The 6,456-nt window shown below is 45.8% G+C and overlaps 1 protein-coding gene across 2 annotated transcripts in view; it reads left to right on the top strand.

Annotated features, from left to right (window-relative positions):
* Positions 1-1,115: 1,115 nt before the first annotated feature.
* Positions 1,116-6,456, top strand: part of KCNJ15 (potassium inwardly rectifying channel subfamily J member 15) — a 63,551-nt gene continuing 58,210 nt past the window's right edge. Inside the window, exon 1 of one of the 2 annotated variants that reach the window (XM_061167317.1) lies at positions 1,116-1,135. The gene's annotated coding sequence lies outside the window, so the exon portion shown is untranslated. Of the gene's footprint in view, positions 1,136-3,417; positions 3,438-6,456 lie in introns of those variants that run through there. The other variant, XM_061167319.1, reaches the window with a different exon arrangement.

Below are 6,456 nucleotides of genomic sequence, written 5' to 3'. Positions count from 1 at the left end.
CTTCCATTGCCAGAGGCTGAGATCGCCCCTTAGACCTTGGCTTCAAGGACGGAGTTCTGACCATTTCTCACAAAAGCATGAAACCCTGTGAACCAAGGCTGGCCGATTCCAACAATGAACCTCAAGCCCAACTTCATGCTATGGGAGAAATTGGTTTTACCCATGTCTATCCACTTTTATGCTTTTTGATCAAGGAAAACAAAGGCTATAGAAACAAATCCATATGGCCATAAGAGGGGCTGAGTTAAAAACACAGTGTCCCTCTGCCACACTTGCATATATGTATGTCTGATAAAGACTGAGGGCATCAGAGGATGAGATGGCTGGATGGCATCACCAATACAGCGGACTTGAACTTGGGCAAACTCCGGGAGATGGTCAGGGACAGGGAGGCCTGGCGTGCTGCAGTCCATGCATGGGGTCTCAAAGAGGCAGACATGCCTGGGCGACTGAATAGAAGTGACATGTTTGATACTTGCATGTGTCTATATGGGTTCATTCTGATTTTCCCAGGAGAGAGGATTTTTGCTACTCTTCACCTAGAGGGGAAAGAGAGAAGAGGAGGGGAGAACAGGGGTGAAGGAGAGCTTGTGAGAAAAGATAACCTGGTTATTTATTTATGGTTTATTTCCGCAAAGGAACCTTTGCAAAGGCTTTGATAAGAGGGGCCAGAGTTTCTTAACGATTAACCGGCATCCTTTAAAAGGGCATTAGCTTTCTTTCATGCAGGTGTCTGGAGGATGCAGGACTGGGTGGCCCTCAGAACCTCACTGGTCTGTAGATCCCCTTAAGACACACTGCTGACATCATGGCCTCCTTTCTCAGATTCCCCCCCCTCTCTCTCTCTCTCACTTTTCTCTTCTTCCCTCCCTCCCTCCCTCCTTGCCCAATCCTCCCTCCCTTCGCCCAGTCTCCCCCAATCTCCTTCTCTCTCTCTTCAGCTCCTTCAGGTAAATCCTACTCCAACTTGCACCAACTTGTTTTTGACTGACAGTGAACAGCGAAGAGAGTTTTCTTCATTTGGAGATCTCCTAAGGACCTAGCCTTCCCCAGGCAGCTGGTGTGGACGGCCCCTTCCCTGGCCTTGTCCTAACTCCACATCTAGCCAGGCGTCTACATTCACCCGTCCTTGCAGGTAAGAGGTGCAGGCTTGTCGGTCAGTACTGGATCATGCTGCACCCTGAAGGAATTTCTGCAAAAAAAACTTTCCTTTGAAAGGTAATGAAAAAAGTATGACTCTGTTGAAACTGACTGAAATCATTCAAGACGTCCAAGCTTATCTGAGGGAATTTACAAGTGTTGTTTGCCTGTGGAAAACGGGTTTTTACTTAATGATGGGGCTAAAAAAAAAAAAAAAAAAAAAGGCTTTATTTGTGCCTGTAAAACAATATCCAGATGTTATCTTATATGCTGTGGGTGGAAGCGCTCTAGATGGAGGGAGAAGTCTTACTCTCTTTGCAAGGTTTTTGTGTTTTTTTTTCCTCTCCTAGTGTCTGTGAGAGCAAGTTTGTTATGGATTTTCAGTGATTATATAGTTGTTTGTGTTTTTGTTTTGTTTTTTTTTTGCATCGTTCTTTGGGAGTTATTTTCCTTTGTCGGTGGAGAAATCAGTTTAAGTTGGCGTAAGGGGAAACCTCGCTGTAATATTTTAAAATCTGTTACCTATCCTTACGAGAAAAATGTTATGTAAGTTTTCCCTGGTAGGTATGAGGAATGTAAACAGTTCTGACTCTGGAAACATTAGGAACCTGGTTCACAACCCATGGCTAATGCGTTTTATAATCTGTGTGTAATTTCACGGGCGTCTAGACTGTTCTCGGCTAATCAGTGTTATACTGGGTGAAATTTCCATATTGTTCCCGTGTATCTGGTTTTTTATCTCCTCTTTCCACTTCCGCATTTAGTTGCCCGAAGGAAATAAGGACTTGTTGTTCAATAGATGTCTCTTGACCTCACGAGTTCTTTAAGTCACAGGTTAGGAAGCTTACAACAAATGCAATGTTCCACTCAGTAAAACCAAGGACCAAAATTTGTCCCACTCAATTCAAACCTTCAGGTTGATTTCTTCTTATCACAAAATATCTTAATCTTTTTTTTTTTAACCTATAAGAAAGATTTTGAAAAAAAGTGATGAGTGACTCTTGAAGTTCTTTTTTTGAGACTTCAAAATCACACTGACACACACACACAGTTAATCCTAGATCCTATTCCATTCTGCGCTTTCTCATAAATGTTTAAACAAATATGTAACATCAGCAGCAGCCTTAAGTGATCAATTCTTTCACAAAATTGCCCTAAAAATCAAAAGAGAAGAGTCAAATGCAATCATCATGGATATTCAAATGCCATCATTTTATGAAAATTTAGAGTTCCAGTTGAACAACTAAGCTCTTACCTTGCACACAGTTCCCCTTGGTGCTGTTCTTGCCCCAGGTTTTATTCTGTAGCAGTTTGCCTCCTTCCCTGGTGATAATTATAATAAAGGGCCAGGCAAGGAGTGACCCAGAGGTCGTATGACAAGTCTTTTTAAAAGTCTAGAAGGTAGAAGAGTTTCACCAAATCCCCGGGAGTTGTGTCTCAGAAATACTAATGAAATCACGGGGCTAACAGGTCCTGACTGAGTGAAATAAATGCCCACGTCGTTTGGGGGTTTCCTAGAAGTAGACTTAGCTGAATTTGGTGATTCTGGTTGCTTAAGGAAAACATAACTTTAAAAAGTCCTCCCGCCCTCTCATCCATCCCTCCTTCCCCCCGTTAACCGTTGTGGTCATTTTCCAGAAAGTGCTCTTTCCCCCTGTTTCCTCTCCTGACACTCAGAGCCGGTGCAGACAGCCAGTGTTTGAGGGGGAAAGAGACGGAGCAAGACCCCAGGCTTCCCACGCCCACCGTCCAGAAGAGCCAACAAAAGCAGGGCTGTTGGCTCCTTCCTCTTGCTCTGCCCTTGCATGGAGGAAATCTTAAAGGGATTGAACTTTCTTGTTTGGGGGTGTGAGCGTGTGTAATTATATACCTGAATGACAACATGCTTGCTACAAGAAAAACCACCAATGTGTGGCTTGAGGCAGCTGAGAGAGGGGAGGTAAACTTTTTCAGACTTTGTCACTAAATGTCAAGACTCTGAAACCTCCTTTCCTGCCACACCCCCCTCTCATCTCTCAGAGACACGGGGCAGCCACTGACTTTACTTCCTGACTCTGCTTCAGGGTTGTTTGTCGAGTGTGTTTGCCTGGTGGACGCATCAGAACCTTAGAGGCGGCACAAGAGGCCAGAGAATGAAGCATGAGCTTGCTAAAGTCGCCGACAACCAGCCCCTGGGGACGCTTGCTTAAGGCATATAAACCTCCCTGATCATTTCCTTCAGCCTTTTCTCTGTAAGGAACTCAGCTCCCGTCTTCTCCCTTGCAACCTGTGAAGCACTTCACGCCAGAGTCGATCAGGTACTGCGCCGATCCTGCTGTTTCAATTCTTCTTTCAAGTAAAGAGAATTCTGCTCCTCAAATCGGCAGTTCGCTATGGCCAGGGTTAAGGTTAGCTTGTGCACTTGCAAAGCAGGGTGTGTTGCTTATTAATGGGTACATGCGATGCATATCAGAGAGAAGCGGTTCTTTGTTCTCCTCTCTCCTGCCCTTCACCTTCCTCAGATGGAAACACCTTGGGAGTGGGGCTAGGGTGCCTTGGGAGCGGCTGGGGGCTGGATACAGACAGGGAAGAGGCCGGAGTGGCTTGGAGTGATACAAGCGGGAGGGGAGCTAGCTCTGTGTCTCTCACGGAGCCGGCAGCGCTGTGGAAGGGGGCAGATTTGAGCCCAGACACCCTGCTCTTTGCTGCCACGCAGGTGGTTTCCTGCTGTCAGTTTTACTGACCAGGGAAAGCCTACGGTGGCCAGAAGTAGTAGCTCCAGAAGTGACAGACCCTCCCACAACTAAAGGAGCAAAGGGCAGCCTGCTTTGCCACCTGGAGTGGAGAATTGAGAGAAGAAAAAAATAACTTAGAATCTAAAAGCAAATGTCCCGGGAAAGACGTTTTATTTGCTAAGTGTGACTTTGTTAGGATGAAAGGAGAAAAATGAGCACATACTAATTCCTGGTGAAAGACAAAGCAAGATAAGGGAGCCTGAGGGACGTCCCTGGCCCGGTGGTTGAGATTTCATCCAATTCAGGGGGCCTGGGTTCGATCCCTGGTTGAGGAACTAAGATCCTACATGCCCTGCAGCATGGCCAAATGATTTTTTTTTTTAATTTTTTTAAAAAGTAGGGGAGGCTGAAAATCTGCCCTCCCTGCAAAATGCCGGTTGAGCCAATGCAGGCAGTGATGTGGGCAATTTTGCTCACAATGCAGCTGAGTCCACATAGAGGTTCCCACCATATCCACAAGGCTTTTTAACCAAAAACATTTCTGGTCTTCTCATAAACAAGGTCAGAGCTTGTGAGGAGCCTGTGTACCTGACTTCGCTTCAGCAGGTACTGTGAATTAACTGGTGAAGGCATCCGTTAAACAAGAGTCACCACAATCCAACTGGACTCTAGAAGTTCGCACCTGGCCTAATTCTAGAATAGTGCTTCCACACCTAAAACTCTATAGCATGGAACTCTAGGTATTTCTCTCATGCTCCCAAGATGAGCCAGAGTTGCCTGATCAGGGCTCACAGTGTCAGAAGACACGCGAGAAGGACAAGGTGTTGATTTGCAGCACTAAAACCTACCTGTCTGTAGGAACACACCTGTCCACAGGGAACAGTGAAGTCGAAGAGCATGTCTGTGCTACCTGAGGGCTGAGGACTCAGAGGACTTCAGTAATCCCTCTTAAAAGGGATTAGCTAGCAATAGAATAGGGCTTCCCAGGTGGTGCTAATGGTAAAGAACCTACCCGCCAATGCAGAAGACATAAAAGACAGTGGGTTCGATCCCTGGGTCAGGAAGATCCCCTGGAGGAGGAAATGACAACCCCCTCTAGTATTCTTGCCTGGGAAATTCCATGAACAGAGGAGCCTGGCAGGTTACAGTCCATGGGGTTGCAAAGAGTCGGAAACGACTAAAGCAACTTAGCACGTCATGATAGAAGAAGCCCAGTTTGGTTCTGTTCTTCCCCATGACCCTACAGCTCAGATTCAGAGCAATCTAGAAGCATATTGATCCACATTAAACAAGGCAAGCCGTTCCTTTCCTGCAGGACTGGTCTGTAGCCACATGGCTGCATTGACGATGTAGCCCCCATTCAGGGTTCTGAGTTCAGGAAAATGACAGCCAGGGTCTGACCCTTTCCCTCTGGTTACAAATCACACTAATCCTCAGAGTCACCATCAGGGCTGTTGGAATACAGAGGAGCTGGCTCTGAGGAGGAAGAGTGCAGAAAAGGATCCAGTGTTTGGGGTGTTTTGAGGGTCCAGGTGGCTGGCTTTGGGTTTCAATCCACAACCTGTTTCAGCAGAAATTACACTGCTGTGGGGCTGATAACTATGAACTTCTTGTGAGTTTTCTCCACTGCTGGGACCAGAGCCTGATCAAGACTTTATGGATCTTCAAGATTATACAATTTTGAGGGCCCTCTTCAAGAAAAAGGAATGCAAGATTATGACTATAAAATTAGACACAAAGCTTTGGATAAAGTTGGTGCAAGGGAGGAGCCCTGAAGCTTGCATTTTAGACTGTGTCAGTCATTCAGTCATGTCCAACTCTTTGCGACCCTATGGACACTAACCTGCTAGGCTCCTCTGACCGTAGGATTCCGCAGGCAAGAATACTGATGTGGGTTGCCATTTCCTCCTCCAGGGGATCTTCCCAACCCAGGGATGGGACCCGTGTGTTTTGCATTGGCAGATGGATTCTTTACCCCTGCACCACCTGGAAAGAAAGATCTTTTGTTGTTGTTGTTGTTCAGTTGCTAAATTGTGTCCGACTCTTTGTGACCCCATGAACTGCAGGATGCCAGCCCTCCATGTCCCTCACTATCTCCTGGAGTTTGCCCAAGTTTATGTCCATTGAGTCGGTGATGCTATCCAACCATTCATCCTCTGAAAGGCATCAATAAAACACTTCCAACAGGCTGGAGGCTTTGCCTAGCAAAAATATCTCTGTGTCTGGCCAGGGACAGCCTCTTCTATTTCTATGAATGCTGTGTTCAGTTCAAATAGCAGTTATCAGTGTCATTTCTCAGCGTGAATGCTAGCTAAACCCAGGCCTGCCAGCCCAGATAATGTTCTTACTCAGTGATGTTTCCGTCTCCAAATATTTGCAGATTTGTATCTTGTTCATCCTCGTATCCTTTGCCAAAGAATGCAAGGTTGGCTCCCCGAATGAATCTGGCTTTCTGACTTCCTGAGTTATTCTTTGTCTACCTTTCAGGAATATATTTGAGAAGCTTATCATTAGCTTTGAAATATCATGAAATTTGACATCATCTCTACTTCTCCTACCAACCTCATCCCCAAATACTTGCAGCAAGTTAAAGAAAATATAT

This window comes from Dama dama, chromosome 19 (genome assembly GCF_033118175.1).
Source record: "Dama dama isolate Ldn47 chromosome 19, ASM3311817v1, whole genome shotgun sequence".
Lineage (NCBI taxonomy): Eukaryota > Metazoa > Chordata > Mammalia > Artiodactyla > Cervidae > Dama > Dama dama.
This window is presented reverse-complemented; position numbering and strand designations above follow the sequence as displayed.